Genomic DNA, 27,170 nt, shown 5'->3' with positions numbered 1-27,170 from the left:
GCCTCCACATGTGAATCGGAAACTACTACTGGTCTTCCAGGAAACCATCAAAGCTTAGATTCTTTGAGACATTACTTTTATGGAGGAATGTACGCATGGTGACTGTTGTATTCAATCCCGATGCATTTTCTGTGTTTCATCAACACTCTGATAGTCCACAGATTACACAATGCCTCCAGATGTGCATCGGAAACTACTACTGCTCTTCCAGGGAACGATCAAAGCGTAGACTGTTTGAGACATTACTCCCATGGAGGAATGTGCGCATAGTGACTGTTTTATTCAATCCCGATGCAATTTCTGTGTTTTATCAACACTCTAATACTCCACAGATTACAGAATGCCTCCAAATGTGCATCGGAAACAACTACTGGTCTTCCAGGGAACGATCAAAGCGTAGACTCTTTGAGACATTACTCCCATGGAGGAAATTGCGCATGGTGACTGTTGTATTCAATCCCGATGCAATTTCTATGTTTCATCAACACTCTGATACTCAACAGATTACAGAATGCCTCCAGATGTGCAGTTGAAACTACTACTGGCCTTCCACTGAACGATCAAAGCGTAGACTGTTTGAGACATTACTCCTATGGAGGAAAGGTCGCATGGTGACAGTTGTATTCAATCCCGATGCATTTACAGTGTTTAATCAACACTCTGATAGACCACAGATTACAGAATGCCACGAGATGTGCATCGGAAACTACTACTGGTCTCCAGGGAACGATGAAAGCGTAGACTGTTTGAGACATTACTTTTATGTAAGAAACAGCGCACGGTGACTGTTGTATTGAATCCCGATGCAATTTCTGTGTTTCATCAACACTCTGATAGTCCACAGATTACAGAATGCCTCCACATGTGAATCGGAAACTACTACTGGTCTTCCAGCAAACCTTCAAAGCGTAGACTGTTTAAGACATTACTTTTATGGAGGAATGTACTCATGGTGACTGTTGTATTCAATCCCGATGCAATTTCTGTGTTTCATCAACACTCTGATAGTCCACGGATTTCAGAATGCCTCCAGATGTTAATCGGAAACTACTACTGGTCTTCCAGGGAACGATCAAAGCGTAGACTGTTTGAGAAATTACTCCCATGGAGGAAACTGCGCATGGTGACTGTTGTATTCAATCCCGATGCAATTTCTGTGTTTCATCAACACTCTGATACTCCACAGATTACAGAAAGCCTCCAAATGTGCATCGGTAACTACTACTGGTCTTCCAGGGAACGATCAAAGCGTAGACTGTTTGAGACATTACTCCCATTGAGGAAAGTGCGCATGGTGACTGTTGTATCCAATCCCGATGCATTTTCTGTGTTTCATCAACACTCTGATAGTCCACAGATTACAGAATGCCTCCAAATGTGCATCGGAAACTACTACTGGTCTTCCCGGGAACGATCAAAGCGTAGACTGTTTGAGACATTACTCCCATGGAGGAAAGTGCGCATGGTGACTGTAGTATTCAATCCCGATGCAATTTCTGTGTTTCATCAACACTCTGATAGTGCACAGATTACAGAAAGCCTGCTGAAGTTCATCGGAAACTACTACTGGTCTTGCAGGGAACGATCAAATCGTAGACTGTTTGAGACATTACTCCCGTGGAGGAAAGTGCGCATCGTGACTGTTGTATTCAATCCCGATGCAATTTCTGTGTTTCATCAACACTCTGATACTCAACAGATTACAGAATGCCTCCAGATGTGCAGTTGAAACTACTACTGGCCTTCCACTTAACGATCAAACCGTAGACTGTTTGAGACATTACTCCTATGGAGGGAACTGCGCATGGAGAATGTTGTATTCAATCCCGATGCAATTTCTGTGTTTCATCAACACTCTGATAGTCCACAGATTACAGAATGCCTCCAGATATTAATCGGAAATTACTACTGGTCTTCTTGTTAACGATCAAAGCGTAGGCTGTTTGTTACATTACTCCCATTGAGGAAAGGGCGCATGGTGACAGTTGTATTCAATCCCGATGCATTTACAGTGTTTAATCAACACTCTGATAGACCACAGATTACAGAATGCCACGAGATGTGCATCGGAAACTACTACTGGTCTCCAGGGAACGATGAGAGCGTAGACTGTTTGAGACATTACTCTTATGTAAGAAACAGCGCATAGTGACTGTTGTATTGAATCCCGATGCAATTTCTGTGTTTCATCAACACTCTGATAGTCCACAGATTACAGAATGCCTCCACATGTGAATCGGAAACTACTACTGGTCTTCCAGGAAACCATCAAAGCGTAGACTGTTTAAGACATTACTTTTATGGAGGAATGTACGCATGGTGACTGTTGTATTCAATCCCGATGCAATTTCTGTGTTTCATCAACACTCTGATAATCCACAGATTACAGAATGCCTCCAGATGTCAATCGGAAACTACTACTGGTCTTCCAGGGAACGATCAAAGCGTAGACTGTTTGAGACATTACTCCCATGGAGGAAACTGCGCAAGGAGAATGTTGTATTCAATCCCGATGCATTTTCTGTGTTTCATCAACACTCTGATAGTCCACAGATTACAGAATGCCTCCAGATGTGCATCGGAAACTACTACTGCTCTTCCAGGGAACGATCAAAGCGTAGACTGTTTGAGACATTACTCCCATGGAGGAAAGTGCGCATGGTGACTGTCGTATTCAATCCCGATGCAATTTCTGTGTTTCAGAAACACTCTGATAGTCCACAGATTACAGAATGCCTCCACATGTGAATCGGAAACTACTACTGGTCTTCCAGGAAACCATCAAAGCGTAGACTGTTTGAGACATTACTTGTATGGAGGAATGTACGCATGGTGACTGTTGTATTCAATCCCGATGCAATTTCTGTGTTTCATCAACACTCTGTTAGTCCACAGATTACAGAATGCCTCCAGATGTTAATCGGAAACTACTACTGGTCTTCCAGGGAACGATCAAAGGGTAGACTGTTTGAGACATTACTCCCATGAAGGAAACTGCGCATTGAGAATGTTGTATTCAATCCCGATTCAATTTCTGTGTTTCATCAACACTCTGATAGTCCACAGTTTACAAAATGCCTCCAGATGTTAATCGGAAACTACTACTGGTCCTCCAGGGAATGATCAAAGCGTAGACTGTTTGGGACATTACTCCCATGAAGGAAAGTGCGCATGGTGACTGTTGTATTCAATCCCGATGCAATTTCTGTGTTTCATCAACACTCTGATACTCCACAGATTACAGAATGCCTCCAAAAGTGCATCGGAAACTACTACTGGTCTTCCAGGGAACGATCAAAGCGTAGATTGTTTGAGACATTACTCCCGTGTAGGAAAGTGCGCATGGTGACTGTTGTATTCAATCCCGATGCATTTTCTGTGTTTCATCAACACTCTGATAGTCCACAGTTTACAGAATGCCTCCAGATGTGCATCGGAAACTACTACTGCTCTTCCAGGGAACGATCAAAGCGTAGACAGTTTGAGACATTACTCCCATGGAGGAATGTGCGCATAGGGACTGTTGTATTCAATCCCGATGCAATTTCTGTGTTTTATCAACACTCTGATACTCCACAGATTACAGAATGCCTCCAAATGTGCATCGGAAACTACTACTGGTCTTCCAGGGAACGATCAAACAGTAAACCCTTTGAGACATTACTCCCATGGAGGAAAGTGGGCATGGTGACTGTTGTATTCAATCCCGATGCATTTTCTGTGTTTCATCAACACTCTGATAGTCCACAGATTACAGAATGCCACGAGAAGTGCATCGGAAACTACTACTGGTCTTCCCGGGAACGATCAAAGCGTAGACTCTTTGAGACATTACTCCCATGGAGGAAAGTGCGCATGGTGACTGTTGTATTCAATCCCGATGCAATTTCTGTGTTTCATCAACACTCTGATACTCAACAGATTACAGAATGCCTCCAGATGTGCAGTAGAAACTACTACTGGAATTCCACTGAACGATCAAAGAGTAGACTGTTTGAGACATTACTCCCATGGAGGAAACTGCGCATGGAGAATGTTGTATTCAATCCCGATGCAATTTCTGTGTTTCATCAACACTCTGATAGTCCACAGATTACAAAATGCCTCCAGATGATAAACGGAAACTACTACTGGTCCTCCAAGGAACGATCAAAGAATAGACTGTTTGGGACATTACTCCCATGAATGAAAGTGCGCATGGTGACTGTTGTATTCAATCCCGATGCAATTTCTGTGTTTCATCAACACTCTGATACTCCACAGATTACAGAATGCCTCCAAATGTGGATCGGAAACTACTACTGGTCTTCCAGGGAACGATCAAAGCGTAGACTATTTGAGACATTACTCCCATGGAGGAAAGTGCGCATGGTGACTGTTGTATCCAATCCCGATGCATTTTCTGTGTTTCATCAACACTCTGATAGTCCACAGATTACAGAATGCCATGGGATGTGCATCGGAAACTACTACTGGTCTTCCTGGCAACGATCAAAGCGTAGACTCTTTGAGACATTACTCCCATGGAGGAATGTGAACATGGTGACTGTCGTATTCAATTCCGATGCAATTTCTGTGTTTCATCAACACTCTGATAGTCCACAGATTACAGAAAGCCTCCAGAAGTACAGCGGAAACTACAACTGGTCTTCCAGGGAACGATCAAAGCGTAGACTGTTACAGACATTACTCCCATGGAGGAAAGTGAGCATGGTGACTGTTTTATTCAATCCGGATGCAATTACTGTGTTTCATCAACACTCTGATAGTCTACACATTACAGAATGCCACCAGAGGTGCATCGGAAACTACTACTGCTCTTCCAGGGACCGATCAAAGCGTAGACTGTTTGAGACATTACTCCCATGGAGGAAAGTGCGCATGGTGACTGTTGTATTCAATACCGATGCAATTTCTGTGTTTCATAAACACTCTGATAGTCCACAGATTACAGAATGCCTCCAGATGTGCATCGGAAACTACTACTGGTCTTCCAGGGAACGATCAAAGCGTAGACTGTTTGAGACATTACTTTTATGGAGGAATGTGCGCATGGTGACTGTTGTATTCAATCCCGATGCAATTTCTGTGTTTCATCAACACTCTAATAGTCCAGAGATTGCAGAATGCCTCCAGATGTGCATCGGAAACTACTACTGGTCTTACAGGGAACGATCAAATCGTAGACTGTTTGAGGCATTACTCCCATGGAGGAAAGTGCGCATGGTGACTGTCGTATTCAATCGCGATAAAATTTCTGTGTTTCATAAACACTCTGATAGTCCACAGATTACAGAAAGCCTCCAGAAGTTCATCGGAAACTACTACTGGTCTTCCAGGGAACGATCAAAGCGTAGACTGTTAGAAACATTACTCCCATGGAGGAATCTGAGCATGGTGAGTGTTTTATTCAATCCGGATGCAATTACTGTGTTTCATCAACACTCTGATAGTCTACAGATTACAGAATGCCACCAGAGGTGCATCGGAAACTGCTACTGGTCTTCCAGGGAACGATCAAAGCGTGGATTGTTTGAGACATTACTCCCGTGGAGGAAAGTGCGCATGGTGACTGTTGTATTCAATCCCGATGCAATTTCTATGTTTCACTATCACTCTGATACCCAACAGATTACAGAATGCCTCCAGATGTGCAGTTGAAACTACTACTGGCCTTCCACTGAACGATCAAAGCGTTGACTGTTTGAGATTTTACTCCTATGGAGGGAACTGCGCATGGAGAATGTTGTATTCAATCCCGATGCAATTTCTGTGTTTCATCAACACTCTGATAGTCCACAGATTACAGAATGCCTCCAGATGTTAATCGGAAACTACTACTGGTCTTCCAGTTAACGATCAAAGCGTAGGCTGTTTGTTACATTACTCCATCTGAGGAAAGGGCGCATGGTGACAGTTGTATTCAATCCCGATGCATTTACAGAGTTTCATCAACACTCTGATAGACCACAGATTACAGAATGCCACGAGATGTGCATCGGAAACTAGTACTGGTCTCCAGGGAACGATGAAAGCGTAGACTGTTTGAGACATTACTTTTATGTAAGAAACAGCGCATGGTGACTGTTGTATTGAATCCCGATGCAATTTCTGTGTTTCATCAACACTCTGATAGTCCACAGATTACAGAATGCCTCCACAAGTGAATCGGAAACTACTACTGGTCTTCCAGGAAACCATCAAAGCGTAGACTCTTTGAGACATTACTTTTATGGAGGAATGTACGCATGGTGACTGTTGTATTCAATCCCGATACATTTTCTGTGTTTCATCAACACTCTGATAGTCCACATATTACACAATGCCTCCAGATGTGCATCGGAAACTACTACTGCTCTTCCAGGGAACGATCAAAGCGTAGACTGTTTGAGACATTACTCCCATGGAGGAATGTGCGCATAGTGACTGTTGTATTCAATCCCGATGCAATTTCTGTGTTTTAACAACACTCTAATACTCCACAGATTACAGAATGCCTCCAAATGTGCATCGGAAACAACTACTGGTCTTCCAGGGAACGATCAAAGCGTAGACTCTTTGAGACATTACTCCCATGGAGAAAAGTGCGCATGGTGACTGTTGTATTCAATCCCGATGCAATTTCTGTGTTTCATCAACACTCTGATACTCAACAGATTACAGAATGCCTCCAGATGTGCAGTTGAAACTACTACTGGCCTTCCACTGAACGATCAAAGCGTAGACTGTTTGAGACATTACTCCTATGGAGGGAACTGCGCATGGAGAATGTTGTATTCAATCCTGATGCAATTTCTGTGTTTCATCAACACTCTGATAGTCCACAGATTACAGAATGCCTCCAGATGTTAATCGGAAACTACTACTGGTCTTCCAGTTAACGATCAAAGCGTAGGCTGTTTGTTACATTACTCCCATGGAGGAAAGGTCGCATGGTGACAGTTGTATTCAATCCCGATGCATTTACAGTGTTTAATCAACACTCTGATAGACCACAGATTACAGAATGCCACGAGATGTGCATCGGAAACTACTACTGGTCTCCAGGGAACGATGAAAGCGTAGACTGTTTGAGACATTACTTTTATGTAAGAAACAGCGCACGGTGACTGTTGTATTGAATCCCGATGCAATTTCTGTGTTTCATCAACACTCTGATACACTCTGATAGTCCACAGATTACAGAATGCCTCCACATGTGAATCGGAAACTACTACTGGTCTTCCAGGAAACCTTCAAAGCGTAGACTGTTTAAGACATTATTTTTATGGAGGAATGTACTCATGGTGACTGTTGTATTCAATCCCGATGCAATTTCTGTGTTTCATCAACACTCTGATAGTCCACGGATTTTAGAATGCCTCCAGATGTTAATCGGAAACTACTACTGGTCTTCCAGGGAATGATCAAAGCGTAGACTGTTTGAGAAATTACTCCCATGGAGGAAACTGCGCATGGTGACTGTTGTATTCAATCCCGATGCAATTTCTGTGTTTCATCAACACTCTGATACTCCACAGATTACAGAAAGCCTCCAAATGTGCATCGGTAACTACTACTGGTCTTCCAGGGAACGATCAAAGCGTAGACTGTTTGAGACATTACTCCCATTGAGGAAAGTGCGCATGGTGACTGTTGTATCCAATCCCGATGCATTTTCTGTGTTTCATCAACACTCTGATAGTCCACAGATTACAGAATGCCTCCAAATGTGCATCGGAAACTACTACTGGTCTTCCTGGGAACGATCAAAGCGTAGACTGTTTGAGACATTACTCCCATGGAGGAAAGTGCGCATGGTGACTGTCGTATTCAATCCCGATGCAATTTCTGTGTTTCATCAACACTCTGATAGTGCACAGATTACAAAAAAGCCTGCAGAAGTTCATCGGAAACTACTACTGGTCTTGCAGGGAACGATCAAATCGTAGACTGTTAGAGACATTACTCCCGTGGAGGAAAGTGAGCATGGTGAGTGTGTTATTCAATCCGGATGCAATTACTGTGTTTCATCAACACTCTGATAGTCTACAGATTACAGAATGCCACCAGAGGTGCATTGGAAACTACTACTGTTCTTCCAGGGAACGATCAAAGCGTAGATTCTTTGAGACATTACTCCCGTTGAGGAAAGTGCGCATGGTGACTGTTGTATTCAATCCCGATGCATTTTCTGTGTTTCATCAACACTCTGATAGTCCACAGATTACAGAATGCCACGAGAAGTGCATCGGAAACTACTACTGGTCTTTCCGGGAACGATCAAAGCGTAGAATCTTTGAGACATTACTCCCATGGAGGAAAGTGCGCATAGTGACTGTTGTATTCAATCCCGATGCAATGTCTGTGTTTCATCAACACTCTGATACTCAACAGATTACAGAATGCCTCCAGATGTGCAGTTGAAACTACTACTGGCCTTCCACTGAACAATCAAAGCGTAGACTGTTTGAGACATTACTCCTATGGAGGGAACTGCGCATGGAGAATGTTGTATTCAATCCCGATGCAATTTCTGTGTTTCATCAACACTCTGATAGTCCACAGATTACAGAATGCCTCCAGATGTTAATCGGAAACTACTACTGGTCTTCCAGTTAACGATCAAAGCGTAGGCTGTTTGTTACATTACTCCCATGGAGGAAAGGTCGCATGGTGACAGTTGTATTCAATCCCGATGCATTTACAGTGTTTAATCAACACTCTGATAGACCACAGATTACAGAATGCCACGAGATGTGCATCGGAAACTACTACTGGTCTCCAGGGAACGATGAAAGCGTAGACTGTTTGAGACATTACTTTTATGTAAGAAACAGCGCACGGTGACTGTTGTATTGAATCCCGATGCAATTTCTGTGTTTCATCAACACTCTGATACACTCTGATAGTCCACAGATTACAGAATGCCTCCACATGTGAATCGGAAACTACTACTGGTCTTCCAGGAAACCTTCAAAGCGTAGACTGTTTAAGACATTATTTTTATGGAGGAATGTACTCATGGTGACTGTTGTATTCAATCCCGATGCAATTTCTGTGTTTCATCAACACTCTGATAGTCCACGGATTTCAGAATGCCTCCAGATGTTAATCGGAAACTACTACTGTTCTTCCAGGGAATGATCAAAGCGTAGACTGTTTGAGAAATTACTCCCATGGAGGAAACTGCGCATGGTGACTGTTGTATTCAATCCCGATGCACTTTCTGTGTTTCATCAACACTCTGATACTCCACAGATTACAGAAAGCCTCCAAATGTGCATCGGTAACTACTACTGGTCTTCCAGGGAACGATCAAAGCGGTCACTGTTTGAGACATTACTCCCATTGAGGAAAGTGCGCATGGTGACTGTTGTATCCAATCCCGATGCATTTTCTGTGTTTCATCAACACTCTGATAGTCCACAGATTACAGAATGCCTCCAAATGTGCATCGGAAACTACTACTGGTCTTCCTGGGAACGATCAAAGCGTAGACTGTTTGAGACATTACTCCCATGGAGGAAAGTGCGCATGGTGACTGTCGTATTCAATCCCGATGCAATTTCTGTGTTTCATCAACACTCTGATAGTGCACAGATTACAGAAAGCCTGCAGAAGTTCATCGGAAACTACTACTGGTCTTGCAGGGAACGATCAAATCGTAGACTGTTAGAGACATTACTCCCGTGGAGGAAAGTGAGCATGGTGAGTGTGTTATTCAATCCGGATGCAATTACTGTGTTTCATCAACACTCTGATAGTCTACAGATTACAGAATGCCACCAGAGGTGCATTGGAAACTACTACTGTTCTTCCAGGGAACGATCAAAGCGTAGATTCTTTGAGACATTACTCCCGTTGAGCAAAGTGCGCATGGTGACTGTTGTATTCAATCCCGATGCATTTTCTGTGTTTCATCAACACTCTGATAGTCCACAGATTACAGAATGCCACGAGAAGTGCATCGGAAACTACTACTGGTCTTTCCGGGAACGATCAAAGCGTAGAATCTTTGAGACATTACTCCCATGGAGGAAAGTGCGCATGGTGACTGTTGTATTCAATCCCGATGCAATTTCTGTGTTTCATCAACACTCTGATACTCAACAGATTACAGAATGCCTCCAGATGTGCAGTTGAAACTACTACTGGCCTTCCACTGAACAATCAAAGCGTAGACTGTTTGAGACATTACTCCTATGGAGGGAACTGCGCATGGAGAATGTTGTATTCAATCCCGATGCAATTTCTGTGTTTCATCAACACTCTGATAGTCCACAGATTACAGAATGCCTCCAGATGTTAATCGGAAACTACTACTGGTCTTCTTGTTAACGATCAAAGCGTAGGCTGTTTGTTACATTACTCCCATTGAGGAAAGGGCGCATGGTGACAGTTGTATTCAATCCCGATGCATTTACAGTGTTTAATCAACACTCTGATAGACCACAGATTACAGAATGCCTCCACATGTGAATCGGAAACTACTACTGGTCTTCCAGGGAACGATCAAAGCGTAGACTGTTTGAGACATTACTCCCATGGAGGAATGTGCGCATAGTGACTGTTGTATTCAATCCCGATGCAATTTCTGTGTTTTATCAACACTCTGATACTCCACAGATTACAGAATGCCACGAGATGTGCATCGGAAACTACTACTGCTCTTCCAGGGAACGATCAAAGCGTAGACTGTTTGAGACATTACTCTTATGTAAGAAACAGCGCATAGTGACTGTTGTATTGAATCCCGATGCAATTTCTGTGTTTCATCAACACTCTGATAGTCCAAAGATTACAGAATGCCTCCACATGTGAATCGGAAACTACTACTGGTCTTCCAGGAAACCATCAAAGCGTAGACTGTTTAAGACATTACTTTTATGGAGGAATGTACGCATGGTGACTGTTGTATTCAATCCCGATGCAATTTCTGTGTTTCATCAACACTCTGATAATCCACAGTTTACAGAATGCCTCCAGATGTCAATCGGAAACTACTACTGGTCTTCCAGGGAACGATCAAAGCGTAGACTGTTTGAGACATTACTCCCATGGAGGAAACTGCGCAAGGAGAATGTTGTATTCAATCCCGATGCAATTTCTGTGTTTCATCAACACTCTGATAGTCCACAGATTACAGAATGCCTCCAGATGTGCATCGGAAACTACTACTGCTCTTCCAGGGAACGATCAAAGCGTAGACTGTTTGAGACATTACTCCCATGGAGGAATGTGCGCATAGTGACTGTTGTATTCAATCCCGATGCAATTTCTGTGTTTTATCAACACTCTGATACTCCACAGATTACAGAATGCCACGAGATGTGCATCGGAAACTACTACGGGTCTTCCCGGGAACGATCAAATCGTAGACTGTTTGAGACATTACTCCCATGGAGGAAAGTGCGCATGGTGACTGTCGTATTCAATCCCGATGCAATTTCTGTGTTTCATAAACACTCTGATAGTCCACAGATTACAGAAAGCCTCCAGAAGTTCATCGGAAACTACTACTGGTCTTCCAGGGAACGATCAAAGCGTAGACTGTTAGAGACATTACTCCCATGGCGGAAAGTGAGCATGGTGAGTGTTTTATTCAATCCGGATGCAATTACTGTGTTTCAACAACACTCTGATAGTCTACAGATTACAGAATGCCACCAAAGGTGCATCGGAAACTACTACTGGTCTTCCAGGGAACGATCAAAGCGTAGATTGTTTGAGACATTACTCCCGTGGAGGAAAGTCCGCATGGTGACTGTTGTATTCAATCTCGATGCATTTTCTGTGTTTCATCAACACTCTGATAGTCCACAGATTACAGAATACCTCCACATGTGAATCGGAAACTACTACTGGTCTTCCAGGAAACCATCAAAGCGTAGACTGTTTGAGACATTACTTGTATGGAGGAATGTACGCATGGTGACTGTTGTATTCAATCCCGATGCAATTTCTGTGTTTCATCAACACTCTGATAGTCCACAGATTACAGAATGCCTCCAGATGTTAATCGGAAACTACTACTGGTATTCCAGGGAACGATCAAAGGGTAGACTGTTTGAGACATTACTCCCATGAAGGAAACTGCGCATTGAGAATGTTGTATTCAATCCCGATGCAATTTCTGTGTTTCATCAACACTCTGATAGTCCACAGTTTACAAAATGCCTCCAGATGTTAATCGGAAACTACTACTGGTCCTCCAGGGAACGATCAAAGCGTAGACTGTTTGGGACATTACTCCCATGAAGGAAAGTGCGCATGGTGACTGTTGTATTCAATCCCGATGCAATTTCTGTGTTTCATCAACACTCCGATACTCCACAGATTACAGAATGCCTCCAAAAGTGCATCGGAAACTACTACTGGTCTTCCAGGGAACGATCAAAGCGTAGATTGTTTGAGACATTACTCCCGTGTAGGAAAATGCGCATGGTGACTGTTGTATTCAATCCCGATGCATTTTCTGTGTTTCATCAACACTCTGATAGTCCACAGATTACAGAATGCCTCCAGATGTGCATCGGAAACTACTACTGCTCTTCCAGGGAACGATCAAAGCGTAGACAGTTTGAGACATTACTCCCATGGAGGAATGTGCGCATAGGGACTGTTGTATTCAATCCCGATGCAATTTCTGTGTTTTATCAACACTCTGATACTCCACAGATTACAGAATGCCTCCAAATGTGCATCGGAAACTACTACTGGTCTTCCAGGGAACGATCAAACAGTAAACTCTTTGAGACATTACTCCCATGGAGGAAAGTGGGCATGGTGACTGTTGTATTCAATCCTGATGCATTTTCTGTGTTTCATCAACACTCTGATACTCCACAGATTACAGAATGCCACGAGAAGTGCATCGGAAACTACTACTGGTCTTCCCGGGCACGATCAAATCGTACACTCTTTGAGACATTACTCCCATGGAGGAAAGTGCGCATGGTGACTGTTGTATTCAATCCCGATGCAATTTCTGTGTTTCATCAACACTCTGATACTCAACAGATTACAGAATGCCTCCAGATGTGCAGTTGAAACTACTACTGGAATTCCACTGAACGATCAAAGAGTAGACTGTTTTAGACATTACTCCCATGGAGGAAACTGCGCATGGAGAATGTTGTATTCAATACCGATGCAATTTCTGTGTTTCATCAACACTCTGATAGTCCACAGATTACAGAATGCCTCCAGATGTGCATCGGAAACTACTACTGGTCTTCCAGGGAACGATCAAAGCGTAGACTGTTTGAAACATTACTTTTATGGAGGAAAGTGCGCATGGTGACTGTTGTATTCAATCCCGATGCAATTTCTGTGTTTCATCAACACTCTAATAGTCCAGAGATTGCAGAATGCCTCCAGATGTGCATCGGAAACTACTACTGGTCTTACAGGGAACGATCAAATCGTAGACTGTTTGAGACATTACTCCCATGGAGGAAAGTGCGCATGGTGACTGTCGTATTCAATCCCGATGCAATTTCTGTGTTTCATAAACACTCTGATAGTCCACAGATTACAGAAAGCCTCCAGAAGTTCATCGGAAACTACTACTGGTCTTCCAGGGAACGATCAAAGCGTAGACTGTTAGAAACATTACTCCCATGGAGGAATCTGAGCATGGTGAGTGTTTTATTCAATCCGGATGCAATTACTGTGTTTCAGTAACACTCTGATAGTCTACAGATTACAGAATGCCACCAGAGATGCATCGGAAACTGCTACTGGTCTTCCAGGGAACGATCAAAGAGTGGATTGTTTGAGACATTACTCCCGTGGAGGAAAGTGCGCATGGTGACTGTTGTATTCAATCCCGATGCATTTTCTGTGTTTCATCAACACTCTGATAGTCCACAGATTACAGAATGCCTCCACATGTGAATCGGAAACTACTACTGGTCTTCCAGGAGACCATCAAAGCGTAGACTGTTTGAGACATTACTTTTATGGAGGAATGTACGCATGGTGACTGTTGTATTCAATCCCGATGCAATTTCTGTGTTTCATCAACACTCTGATAGTCCACAGATTACAGAATGCCTCCAGATGTTAATCGGAAACTACTACTGGTCTTCCAGGGAACGATCAAAGCGTATACTGTTTGAGACATTACTCCCATGGAGGAGACTGCGCATGGAGAATGTTGTAATCAATCCCGATGCAATTTCTGTGTTTCATCAACACTCTGATAGTCCATAGTTTACAAAATTCCTCCAGATGTTAATCGGAAACTACTACTGGTCCTCCAGGGAACGATCAAAGCGTAGACTGTTTGGGACATTACTCCCATGAAGGAAAGTGCGCATGGTTACTGTTGGGTTCAATCCCGATGCAATTTCTGTGTTTCATCAACACTCTGATACTCCACAGATTACAGAATGCCTCCAAATGTGCTTTGGAAACTACTACTGGTCTTCCAGGGAACGATCAAAGCGTAGATTGTTTGAGACATTACTCCCGTGGAGGAAAGTGCGCATCGTGACTGTTGTATTCAATCCCGATGCAATTTCTGTGTTTCATCAACACTGTGATAGTCCAAAGATTACGGAATGCCTCCAGATGTGCATCGGAAACTACTACTGGTCTTCCAGGGAACGATCAAAGCGTAGACTGTTTGAGACATTACTCCCATGGAGGAAACTGCGCATGGAGAATTTTGTATTCAATCCCGATGCAATTTCTGTGTTTCATCAACACTCTGATAGTCCACAGATTACAAAATGCCTCCAGATGTTAAACGGAAACTACTACTGGTCCTCCAGGGAACGATCAAAGCGTAGACTGTTTGGGACATTACTCCCATGAATGAAAGTGCGCATGGTGACTGTTGTATTCAATCCCGATGCAATTTCTGTGTTTCATCAACACTCTGATACTCCACAGATTACAGAATGCCTCCAAATGTGCATCGGAAACTACTACTGGCCTTGCAGGGAACGATCAAAGCGTAGACTATATGAGACATTACTCCCATGGAGGAAAGTGCGCATGGTGACTGTTGTATCCGATCCCGATGCATTTTCTGTGTTTCATCAACACTCTGATAGTCCACAGATTACAGAAAGCCTCCAGAAGTTCAGCGGAAACTACAACTGGTCTTCCAGGGAAGGATCAAAGCGTAGACTGTTAGAGACATTACTCCCATGGAGGAATGTGAGCATGGTGAGTGTTATATTCAATCCGGATGCAATTACTGTGTTTCATCAACACTCTGATAGTCTACACATTACAGAATGCCACCAGAGGTGCATCGGAAACTGCTACTGGTCTTCCAGGGAACGATCAAAGCGTGGATTGTTTGAGACATTACTCCCGTGGAGGAAAGTGCGCATGGTGACTGTTGTATTCAATCCCGATGCAATTTCTGTGTTTCATCAACACTCTGATAGTCCACAGATTACAGAATGCCTCCACATGTGAATCGGAAACTGCTACTGGTCTTCCAGGAAACCATCAAAGCGTAGACTGTTTGAGACGTTACTTTTATGGAGGAATGTACGCATGGTGACTGTTGTATTCAATCCCGATGCAATTTCTGTGTCTCATCAACACTCTGATAGTCCACAGATTACAGAATGCCTTCAGATGTTAATCGGAAACTACTACTGGTCTTCCAGGGAACGATCAAAGCGTAGACTGTTTGAGACATTACTTTTATGGAGGAATGTGCGCATGGTGACTGTTGTATTCAATCCCGATGCAATTACTGTGTTTCATCAACACTCTAATAGTCCACAGATTACAGAATGCCTCCAGATGTGCATCGCAAACTGCTACTGGTCTTACAGGGAACGATCTAATCGTAGACTGTTTGAGACATTACTCCCATGGAGGAAAGTGCGCATGATGACTGTCGTATTCAATCCCGATGCAATTTCTGTGTTTCATAAACACTCTGATAGTCCACAGATTACAGAATGCCTCCACATGTGAATCGGAAACTACTACTGGTCTTCCAGGAAACCATCAAAGCGTACACTGTATGAGACATTACTTTTATGGAGGAATGTACGCATGGTGACTGTTGTATTCAATCCCGATGCAATTTCTGTGTTTCATCAACACTCTGATAGTCCACAGATTACAGAAAGCCTCCAGAAGTTCAGCGGAAACTACAACTGGTCTTGAAGGGAACGATCAAAGCGTAGACTGTTAGAGACATTACTCCCATGGAGGAAAGTGAGCATGGTGACTGTTTTATTCAATCCGGAAGCAATTTCCGTGTTTCATCAACACTCTGATAGTCCACAGATTACAGAATGCCACCAGAGGTGCATCGGAAACTACTACTGGTCTTCCAGGGAACGATCAAAGTGTAGATTGTTTGAGACATTACTCCCGTGGAGGAAAGTGCGCATGGTGACTGTTGTATTCAATCCCTATGCATTTTCTGTGTTTCATCAACACTCTGATAGTTCACAGATTACAGAATGCCTCCAGATGTGCATCGGAAATAACTACTGCTCTTCCAGGGACCGATCAAAGCGTAGACTGTTTGAGACATTACTCCCATGGAGGAAAGTGCGCATGGTAACTGTTGTATTCAATACCGATGCAATTTCTGTGTTTCATGAACACTCTGATAGTCCACAGATTACAGAATGCCTCCAGAAGTTAATCGGAAACTACTACTGGTCTTCCAGGGAACGATCAAAGCGTAGACTGTTTGAGACATTACTCCCATGGAGGAAACTGCGCATGGAGAATGTTGTATTCAATCCCGATGCAATTTCTGTGTTTCATCAACACTCTGATAGTCCACAGATTACAGAATGCCACGAGATGTGCATCGGAAACTACTACTGGTCTTCCCGGAAACGATCAAAGCGTAGACTGTTTGAGACATTACTCCCATGGAGGAAAGTGCGCATGGTGAATGCCGTATTCAATCCCGATGCAAATTTCTGTGTTTCATCAACACTCTGATAGTCCAAAGATTACAGAATGCCTCCAGATGTGCATCGGAAACTACTACTGGTCTTCCAGGGAACGATCAAAGCGTAGACTGTTTGAGACATTACTCCCATGGAGGAAACTGCGCATGGAGAATGTTGTATTCAATCCCGATGCAATTTCTGTGTTTCATCAACACTCTGATAGTCCACAGATTACAGAAAGCCACGAGAAGTGCATCAGAAACTACTACTGGACTTCCCGGGAACGATCAAAGCGTAGACTCTTTGAGACATTACTCCCATGGAGGAAAGTGCGCATGGTGACTGTTGTATTCAATCCCGATGCAATTTCTGTGTTTCATCAACACTCTGATACTCAACAGATTACAGAATGCCTCCAGATGTGCAGTTGAAACTACTACTGGCCTTCCACTGAACGATCAAAGCGTAGACTGTTTGAGACATTACTCCTATGGAGGGAACTGCGCATGGAGAATGTTGTATTCAAACCCGATGCAATTTCTGTGTTTCATCAACACTCTGATAGTCCACAGATTACAGAATGCCTCCAGATGTTAATCGGAAACTACTACTGGTCTTCCAGTTAACGATCAAAGCGTAGGCTGTTTGTTACATTACTCCCATGGAGGAAAGGGCGCATGGTGACTGTTGTACTCAATCCCGATGCAATTTCTGTGTTATATCAACACTCTGATACTCCACAGATTACAGAATGCCTCCAAATGTGCATCGGAAACTACTACTGGTCTTCCAGGGAACGATCAAATCGTAGACTGTTTGAGACATTACTCCCATGGAGTAAAGAGCGCATGGTGACTGTCGTATTCAATCCCGATGCAATTTCTGTGTTTCATAAACACTCTAATAGTCCACAGATTACAGAATGCCTCCAGATGTGCATCGGAAACTACTACTGGTCTTACAGGGAACGATCAAATCGTAGACTGTTTGAGACATTACTCCCATGGAGGAAAGTGCGAATGGTGACTGTCGTATTCAATCCCGATGCAATTTCTGTGTTTCATAAACACTCTGATAGTCCACAGATTACAGAAAGCCTCCAGAAGTTCATCGGAAACTACTACTGGTCTTCCAGGGAACGATCAAAGCGTAGACTGTTAGAGACATTACTCCCATGGAGGAATGTGAGCATGGTGAGTGTTTTATTCAATCCGGATGCAATTACTGTGTTTCATCAACACTCTGATAGTCTACAGATTACAGAATGCCACCAGAGGTGCATCGCAAACTGCTACTGGTCTTCCAGGGAACGATCAAAGCGAAGATTGTTTGAGACATTACTCCCGTGGAGGAAAGTGCGCATCGTGACTGTTGTATTCAATCCCGATGCAATTTCTGTTTTTCATCAACACTCTGATAGTCCAAAGATTACAGAATGCCTCCAGATGTGCATCGGAAACTACTGCTGCTCTTCCAGGGAACGATCAAAGCGTAGACTGTTTGAGACATTACTCCCATGGAGGAATGTGCGCATAGTGACTGTTGTATTCAATCCCGATGCAATTTCTGTGTTTTATCAACACTCTGATACTCCACAGATTACGGAATGCCTCCAAATGTGCATCGGAAACTACTACTGGTCTTCCAGGGAACGATCAAAGCGTAAACTCTTTGAGACATTACTCCCATGGAGGAAAGTGCGCATGGTGACTGTTGTATTCAATCCCGAGGCATTTTCTGTGTTTCATCAACACTCTGATAGTCCACAGATTACAGAAAGCCAGGAGAAGTGCATCAGAAACTACTACTGGTCTTCCCCGAACGATCAAAGCGTAGACTCTTTGAGACATTACTCCCATGGCGGAGAGTGCGCAAGGTGACTGTTGTATTCAATCCCGATGCAATTTCTGTGTTTCATCAACACTCTGATACTCAACAGATTACAGAATGCCTCCAGATGTGCAGTTGAAACTACTACTGGCCTTCCACTGAACGATCAAAGCGTAGACTGTTTGAGACATTACTCCTATGGAGGGAACTGCGCATGGAGGATATTGTATTCAATCCCGATGCAATTTCTGTGTTTCATCAACACTCTGATAGACCACAGATTACAGAATGCCTCCAGATGTTAATCGGAAACTACTACTGGTCTTCCAGATAACGATCAAAGCGTAGACTGTTTGTTACATTACTCCCATGGAGGAAAGTGCGCATGGTGACTGTTGTATTCAATCCCGATGCATTTTCTGTGTTTCATCAACACTCTGATAGTCCACAGATTACAGAATGCCACGAGAAGTGCATCGGAAACTACTACTGGTCTTCCCGGGAACGATCAAAGCGTAGACTCTTTGAGACATTACTCCCATGGAGGAAAGTGCGCATGGTGACTGTTGTATTCAATCCCGATGCATTTTCTGTGTTTCATCAACACTCTGATACTCAACAGATTACAGAATGCCTCCAGATGTGCAGTTGAAACTACTACTGGCCTTCCACTGAACGATCAAAGCGTAGACTGTTTGAGACATTACTTTTATGGAGGAATGGGCGCATGTTGACTGTTGTATTCAATCCCGATGCAATTTCTGTGTTTTATCAACACTCTGATACTCCACAGATTACAGAATGCCTCCAAATGTGCATCGGAAACTACTACTGGTCTTGCAGGGAACGATCAAAGCGTAGACTATTTGAGACATTACTCCCATGGAGGAAAGTGCGCATGGTGACTGTTGTATCCAATCCCGATGCATTTTCTGTGTTTCATCAACACTCTGATAGTCCACAGATTACAGAATGCCACGAGATGTGCATCGGAAACTACTACTGGTCTTCCCGGGATCGATCAAAGCGTAGACTGTTAGAGACATTACTCCCATGGAGGAAAGTGAGCATGGTGACTGTTTTATTCAATCCGGATGCAATTACTGTGTTTCATCAACACTCTGATAGTCTACACATTACAGAATGCCACCAGAGGTGCATCGGAAACTACTACTGGTCTTCCAGGGAATGATCAAAGCGTAGACTATTTGAGACATTACTCCCGTGGAGGAAAGTGCGCATGGTGACTGTTGTATTCAATCCCGATGCATTTTCTGTGTTTCATCAACTCTCTGATAGTCCACAGATTACAGAATGCCTCCAGATGTGCATCGGAAACTACTACTGCTCTTCCAGGGACCGATCAAAGCGTAGACTGTTTGAGACATTACTCCCATGGAGGAAAGTGCGCATGGTGACTGTTGTATTCAATACCGATGCAATTTCAGTGTTTCATCAACACTCTGATAGTCCACAGGTTACAGAATGCCTCCAGATGTGCATCGGAAACTACTACTGGTCATCCAGGGATCGATCAAAGCGTAGACTGTTTGAGACATTACTTTTATGGAGGAATGTGCGCATGGTGACTCCTGCATTCAATCCCGATGCAATTTCTGTGTTTCATCAACACTCTAATAGTCCACAGATTACAGAATGCCTCCAGATGTGCATCTGAAACTACTACTGGTCTTACAGGGAACGATCAAAGCGTAGACTGTTTGAGACATTACTCCCATGGAGGAAAGTACGCATGGTGACTGTCGTATTCAATCCCGATGCAATTTCTGTGTTTCATAAACACTCTGATAGTCCACAGATTACAGAAAGCCTCCAGAAGTTCATCGGAAACTACTACTGGTCTTCCAGGGAACGATCAAAGCGTAGACTGTTAGAGACATTACTCCCATAGAGGAATGTGAGCATGGTGAGTGTTTTTTTCAATCCGGATGCAATTACTGTGTTTCATCAACACTCTGATAGTCTACAGATTACAGAATGCCACCAGAGGTGCATCGGAAACTGCTACTGGTCTTCCAGGGAACGATCAAAGCGTGGATTGTTTGAGACATTAATGCCGTGGAGGAAAGTGCGCATGGTGACTGTTGTATTCAATCCCGATGCATTTTCTGTGTTTCATCAACACTCTGATAGTCCACAGATTACAGAATGCCTCCACATGTGAATCGGAAACTACTACTGGTCTTCCAGGAAACCATCAAAGCGTAGACTGTTTGAGACATTACTTTTATGGAGGAATGTACGCATGGTGACTGTTGTATTCAATCCCGATGCAATTTCTGTGTTTCATCAACACTCTGATAGTCCACAGATTACAGAATGCCTCCAGATGTTAATCGGAAACTACTACTGGTCTTCCAGGGAACGATCAAAGCGTATACTGTTTGAGACATTACTCCCATGGAGGAGACTGCGCATGGAGAATGTTGTAATCAATCCCGATGCAATTTCTGTGTTTCATCAACACTCTGATAGTCCACAGTTTACAAAATGCCTCCAGATGTTAATCAGAAACTACTACTGGTCCTCCAGGGAACGTTCAAAGCGTAGACTGTTTGGGATATTACTCCCATGAAGGAAAGTGCGCATGGTGACTGTTGTGTTCAATCCCGATGCAATTTCTGTGTTTCATCAACACTCTGATACTCCACAGATGACAGAATGCCTCCAAATGTGCATCGGAAACTACTACTGGTCTTCCAGGGAACGATCAAAGCGTAGATTGTTTGAGACATTACTCCCGTGGAGGAAAGTGCGCATCGTGACTGTTGTATTCAATCCCGATGCAATTTCTGTGTTTCATCAACACTCTGATAGTCCAAAGATTACAGAATGCCTCCAGATGTGCAGTTGAAACTACTACTGCTCTTCCAGGGAACGATCAAAGCGTAGACTGTTTGAGACATTACTCCTATGGAGGGAACTGCGCATGGAGAATGTTGTATTCAATCCCGATGCAATTTCTGTGTTTCATCAACACTCTGATAGTCCATAGATTACAGAAAGCCTCCAGAAGTTCAGCGGAAACTACAACTGGTCTTGAAGGGAACGATCAAAGCGTAGACTGTTAGAGACATTACTCCCATGGAGGAAAGTGAGCATGGTGACTGTTTTATTCAATCCGGAAGCAATTTCCGTGTTTCATCAACACTCTGATAGTCCACAGATTACAGAATGCCACCAGAGGTGCATCGGAAACTACTACTGGTCTTCCAGGGAACGATCAAAGTGTAGATTGTTTGAGACATTACTCCCGTGGAGGAAAGTGCGCATGGTGACTGTTGTATTCAATCCCGATGCATCTTCTGTGTTTCATCAACACTCTGATAGTCCACAGATTACAGAATGCCTCCAGATGTGCATCGGAAACTACTACTGCTCTTCCAGGGACCGATCATAGCGTAGACTGTTTGAGACATTACTCCCATGGAGGAAACTGCGCATGGAGAATGTTGTATTCAATCCCGATGCAATTTCTGTGTCTCATCAACACTCTGGTACTCCACAGATTACAGAAAGCCAGGAGAAGTGCATCAGAAACTACTACTGGTCTTCCCCGAACGATCAAAGCGTAGACTCTTTGAGACATTACTCCCATGGCGGAGAGTGCGCAAGGTGACTGTTGTATTCAATCCCGATGCAATTTCTGTGTTTCATAAACACTCTAATAGTCCACAGATTACAGAATGCCTCCAGATGTGCATCGGAAACTACTACTGGTCTTACAGGGAACGATCAAATCGTAGACTGTTTGAGACATTACTCCCATGGAGGAAAGTGCGCATGGTGACTGTCGTATTCAATCCCGATGCAATTACTGTGTTTCATAAACACTCTGATAGTCCACAGATTACAGAGAGCCTCCAGAAGTTCATCGGAAACTACTACTGGTCTTCCAGGGAACGATCAAAGCGTAGACTGTTAGAGACATTACTCCCATGGAGGAATGTGAGCATGGTGAGTGTTTTATTCAATCCGGATGCAATTACTGTGTTTCATCAACACTCTGATAGTCTACAGATTACAGAATGCCACCAGAGGTGCATCGCAAACTGCTACTGGTCTTCCAGGGAACGATCAAAGCGTAGATTGTTTGAGACATTACTCCCGTGGAGGAAAGTGCGCATCGTGACTGTTGTATTCAATCCCGATGCAATTTCTGTTTTTCATCAACACTCTGATAGTCCAAAGATTACAGAATGCCTCCAGATGTGCATCGGAAACTACTGCTGCTCTTCCAGGGAACGATCAAAGCGTAGACTGTTTGAGACATTACTCCCATGGAGGAATGTGCGCATAGTGACTGTTGTATTCAATCCCGACGCAATTTCTGTGTTTTATCAACACTCTGATACTCCACAGATTACGGAATGCCTCCAAATGTGCATCGGAAACTACTACTGGTCTTCCAGGGAACGATCAAAGCGTAAACTCTTTGAGACATTACTCCCATGGAGGAAAGTGCGCATGGTGACTGTTGTATTCAATCCCGAGGCATTTTCTGTGTTTCATCAACACTCTGATAGTCCACAGATTACAGAAAGCCAGGAGAAGTGCATCAGAAACTACTACTGGTCTTCCCCGAACGATCAAAGCGTAGACTCTTTGAGACATTACTCCCATGGCGGAGAGTGCGCAAGGTGACTGTTGTATTCAATCCCGATGCAATTTCTGTGTTTCATCAACACTCTGATACTCAACAGATTACAGAATGCCTCCAGATGTGCAGTTGAAACTACTACTGGCCTTCCACTGAACGATCAAAGCGTAGACTGTTTGAGACATTACTCCTATGGAGGGAACTGCGCATGGAGAATGTTGTATTCAATCCCGATGCAATTTCTGTGTTTCATCAACACTCTGATAGTCCACAGATTACAGAATGCCTCCAGATGTTAATCGGAAACTACTACTGGTCTTCCAGTTAACGATCAAAGCGTAGACTGTTTGTTACATTACTCCCATGGAGGAAAGTGCGCATGGTGACTGTTGTATTCAATCCCGATGCATTTTCTGTGTTTCATCAACACTCTGATAGTCCACAGATTACAGAATGCCACGAGAAGTGCATCGGAAACTACTACTGGTCTTCCCGGGAACGATCAAAGCGTAGACTCTTTGAGACATTACTCCCATGGAGGAAAGTGCGCATGGTGACTGTTGTAATCAATCCCGATGCAATTTCTGTGTTTCATCAACACTCTGATACTCAACAGATTACAGAATGCCTCCAGATGTGCAGTTGAAACTACTACTGGCCTTCCACTGAACGATCAAAGCGTAGACTGTTTGAGACATTACTTTTATGGAGGAATGTGCGCATGTTGACTGTTGTATTCAATCCCGATGCAATTTCTGTGTTTTATCAACACTCTGATACTCCACAGATTACAGAATGCCTCCAAATGTGCATCGGAAACTACTACTGGTCTTGCTCGGAACGATCAAAGCGTAGACTGTTTGAGACATTACTCCCATGGAGGAAACTGCGCGTGGAGAATGTTGTATACAATCCCGATGCAATTTCTGTGTTTCATCAACACTCTGATAGTCCACAGATTACAAAATGCCTCCAGATGTTAAACGGAAACTACTACTGGTCCTCCAGGGAACGATCAAAGCGTAAACTGTTTGGGACATTACTCCCATGAATAAAAGTGCGCATGGTGACTGTTGTATTCAATCCCGATGCAATTTCTGTGTTTCATCAACACTCTGATACTCCACAGATTACAGAATGCCTCCAAATGTGCATCGGAAACTACTACTGGTCTTCCAGGGAACGATCAAAGCGTAGACTATTTGAGACATTACTCCCATGGAGGAAAGTGGGCATGGTGACTGTTGTATCCAATCCCGATGCATTTTCTGTGTTTCATCAACACTCTGATAGTCCACAGATTACAGAATGCCACGAGATGTGCATCGGAAACTACTACTGGTCTTCCCGGGAACGATCAAAGCGTAGACTGTTAGAGACATTACTCCCATGGAGGAAAGTGAGCATGGTGACTGTTTTATTCAATCCGGATGCAATTACTGTGTTTCATCAACACACTGATAGTCTACACATTACAGAATGCCAACAGAGGTGCATCGGAAACTACTACTGGTCTTCCAGGGAATGATCATAGCGTAGACTATTTGAGACATTACTCCCGTGGAGGAAAGTGCGCATGGTGACTGTTGTACTCAATCCCGATGCATTTTCTGTGTTTCATCAACTCTCTGATAGTCCACAGATTACAGAATGCCTCCAGATGTGCATCGGAAACTACTACTGCTCTTCCAGGGACCGATCAAAGCGTAGACTGTTTGAGACATTACTCCCATGGAGGAAAGTGCGCATGGTGACTGTTGTATTCAATACCGATGCAATTTCTGTGTTTCATCAACACTCTGATAGTCCACAGGTTACAGAATGCCTCCAGATGTGCATCGGAAACTACTACTGGTCTTCCAGGGATCGATCAAAGCGTAGACTGTTTGAGACATTACTTTTATGGAGGAATGTGCGCATGGTGACTCCTGTATTCAATCCCGATGCAATTTCTGTGTTTCATGAACACTCTAATAGTCCACAGATTACAGAATGCCTCCAGATGTGCATCTGAAACTACTACTGGTCTTACAGGGAACGATCAAAGCGTAGACTGTTTGAGACATTACTCCCATGGAGGAAAGTACGCATGGTGACTGTCGTATTCAATCCCGATGCAATTTCTGTGTTTCATAAACACTCTGATAGTCCACAGATTACAGAAAGCCCCCAGAAGTTCATCGGAAACTACTACTGGTCTTCCAGGGAACGATCAAAGCGTAGACTGTTAGAGACATTACTCCCATAGAGGAATGTGAGCATGGTGAGTGTTTTTTTCAATCCGGATGCAATTACTGTGTTTCATCAACACTCTGATAGTCTACAGATTACAGAATGCCACCAGAGGTGCATCGGAAACTGCTACTGGTCTTCCAGGGAACGATCAAAACGTGGATTGTTTGAGACATTACTGCCGTGGAGGAAAGTGCGCATGGTGACTGTTGTATTCAATCCCGATGCATTTTCTGTGTTTCATCAACACTCTGATAGTCCACAGATTACAGAATGCCTCCACATGTGAATCGGAAACTACTACTGGTCTTCCAGGAAACCATCAAAGCGTAGACTGTTTGAGACATTACTTTTATGGAGGAATGTACGCATGGTGACTGTTGTATTCAATCCCGATGCAATTTCTGTGTTTCATCAACACTCTGATACTCCACAGATTACAGAATGCCTCCAAATGTGCATCGGAAACTACTACTGGTCTTCCAGGGAACGATCAAAGCGTAGATTGTTTGAGACATTACTCCCGTGGAGGAAAGTGCGCATCGTGACTGTTGTATTCAATCCCGATGCAATTTCTGTGTTTCATAAACACTCTGATAGTCCACAGATTACAGAAAGCCTCCAGAAGTTCATCGGAAACTGCTACTGGTCTTCCAGGGAACGATCAAAGCGTAGACTGTTAGAGACATTACTCCCATAGAGGAATGTGTGCATGGTGAGTGTTTTTTTCAATCCGGATGCAATTACTGTGTTTCATCAACACTCTGATAGTCCACAGATTACAGAATGCCTCCAGATGTTAATCGGAAACTACTACTGGTCTTCCAGGGAACGATCAAAGCGTATACTGTTTGAGACATTACTCCCATGGAGGAGACTGCGCATGGAGAATGTTGTAATCAATCCCGATGCAATTTCTGTGTTTCATCAACACTCTGATAGTCCACAGTTTACAAAATGCCTCCAGATGTTAATCAGAAACTACTACTGGTCTTCCAGGGAACGATCAAAGCGTAGATTGTTTGAGACATTACTCCCGTGGAGGAAAGTGCGCATCGTGACTGTTGTATTCAATCCCGATGCAATTTCTGTGTTTCATCAACACTCTGATAGTCCAAAGATTACAGAATGCCTCCAGATGTGCATCGGAAACTACTACTGCTCTTCCAGGGAACGATCAAAGCGTAGACTGTTTGAGACGTTACTCCCATGGAGGAATGTGCGCATAGTGACTGTTGTATTCAATCCCGAGGCATTTTCTGTGTTTCATCAACACTCTGATAGTCCACAGATTACAGAAAGCCACGAGAAGTGCATCAGAAACTACTACTGGTCTTCCCCCGAACGATCAAAGCGTAGACTCTTTGAGACATTACTCCCATGGAGGAAAGTGCGCATGGTGACTGTTGTATTCAATCCCGATGCAATTTCTGTGTTTCATCAACACTCTGATACTCAACAGATTACAGAATGCCTCCAGATGTGCAGTTGAAACTACTACTGGCCTTCCACTGAACGATCAAAGCGTAGACTGTTTGAGACATTACTCCTATGGGGGGAACTGCGCATGGAGAATGTTGTATTCAATCCCGATGCAATTTCTGTGTTTC

This window comes from Schistocerca gregaria, chromosome 8, assembly GCF_023897955.1.
Source record: "Schistocerca gregaria isolate iqSchGreg1 chromosome 8, iqSchGreg1.2, whole genome shotgun sequence".
NCBI classification, from domain to species: domain Eukaryota; kingdom Metazoa; phylum Arthropoda; class Insecta; order Orthoptera; family Acrididae; genus Schistocerca; species Schistocerca gregaria.
This window is presented reverse-complemented; position numbering follows the sequence as displayed.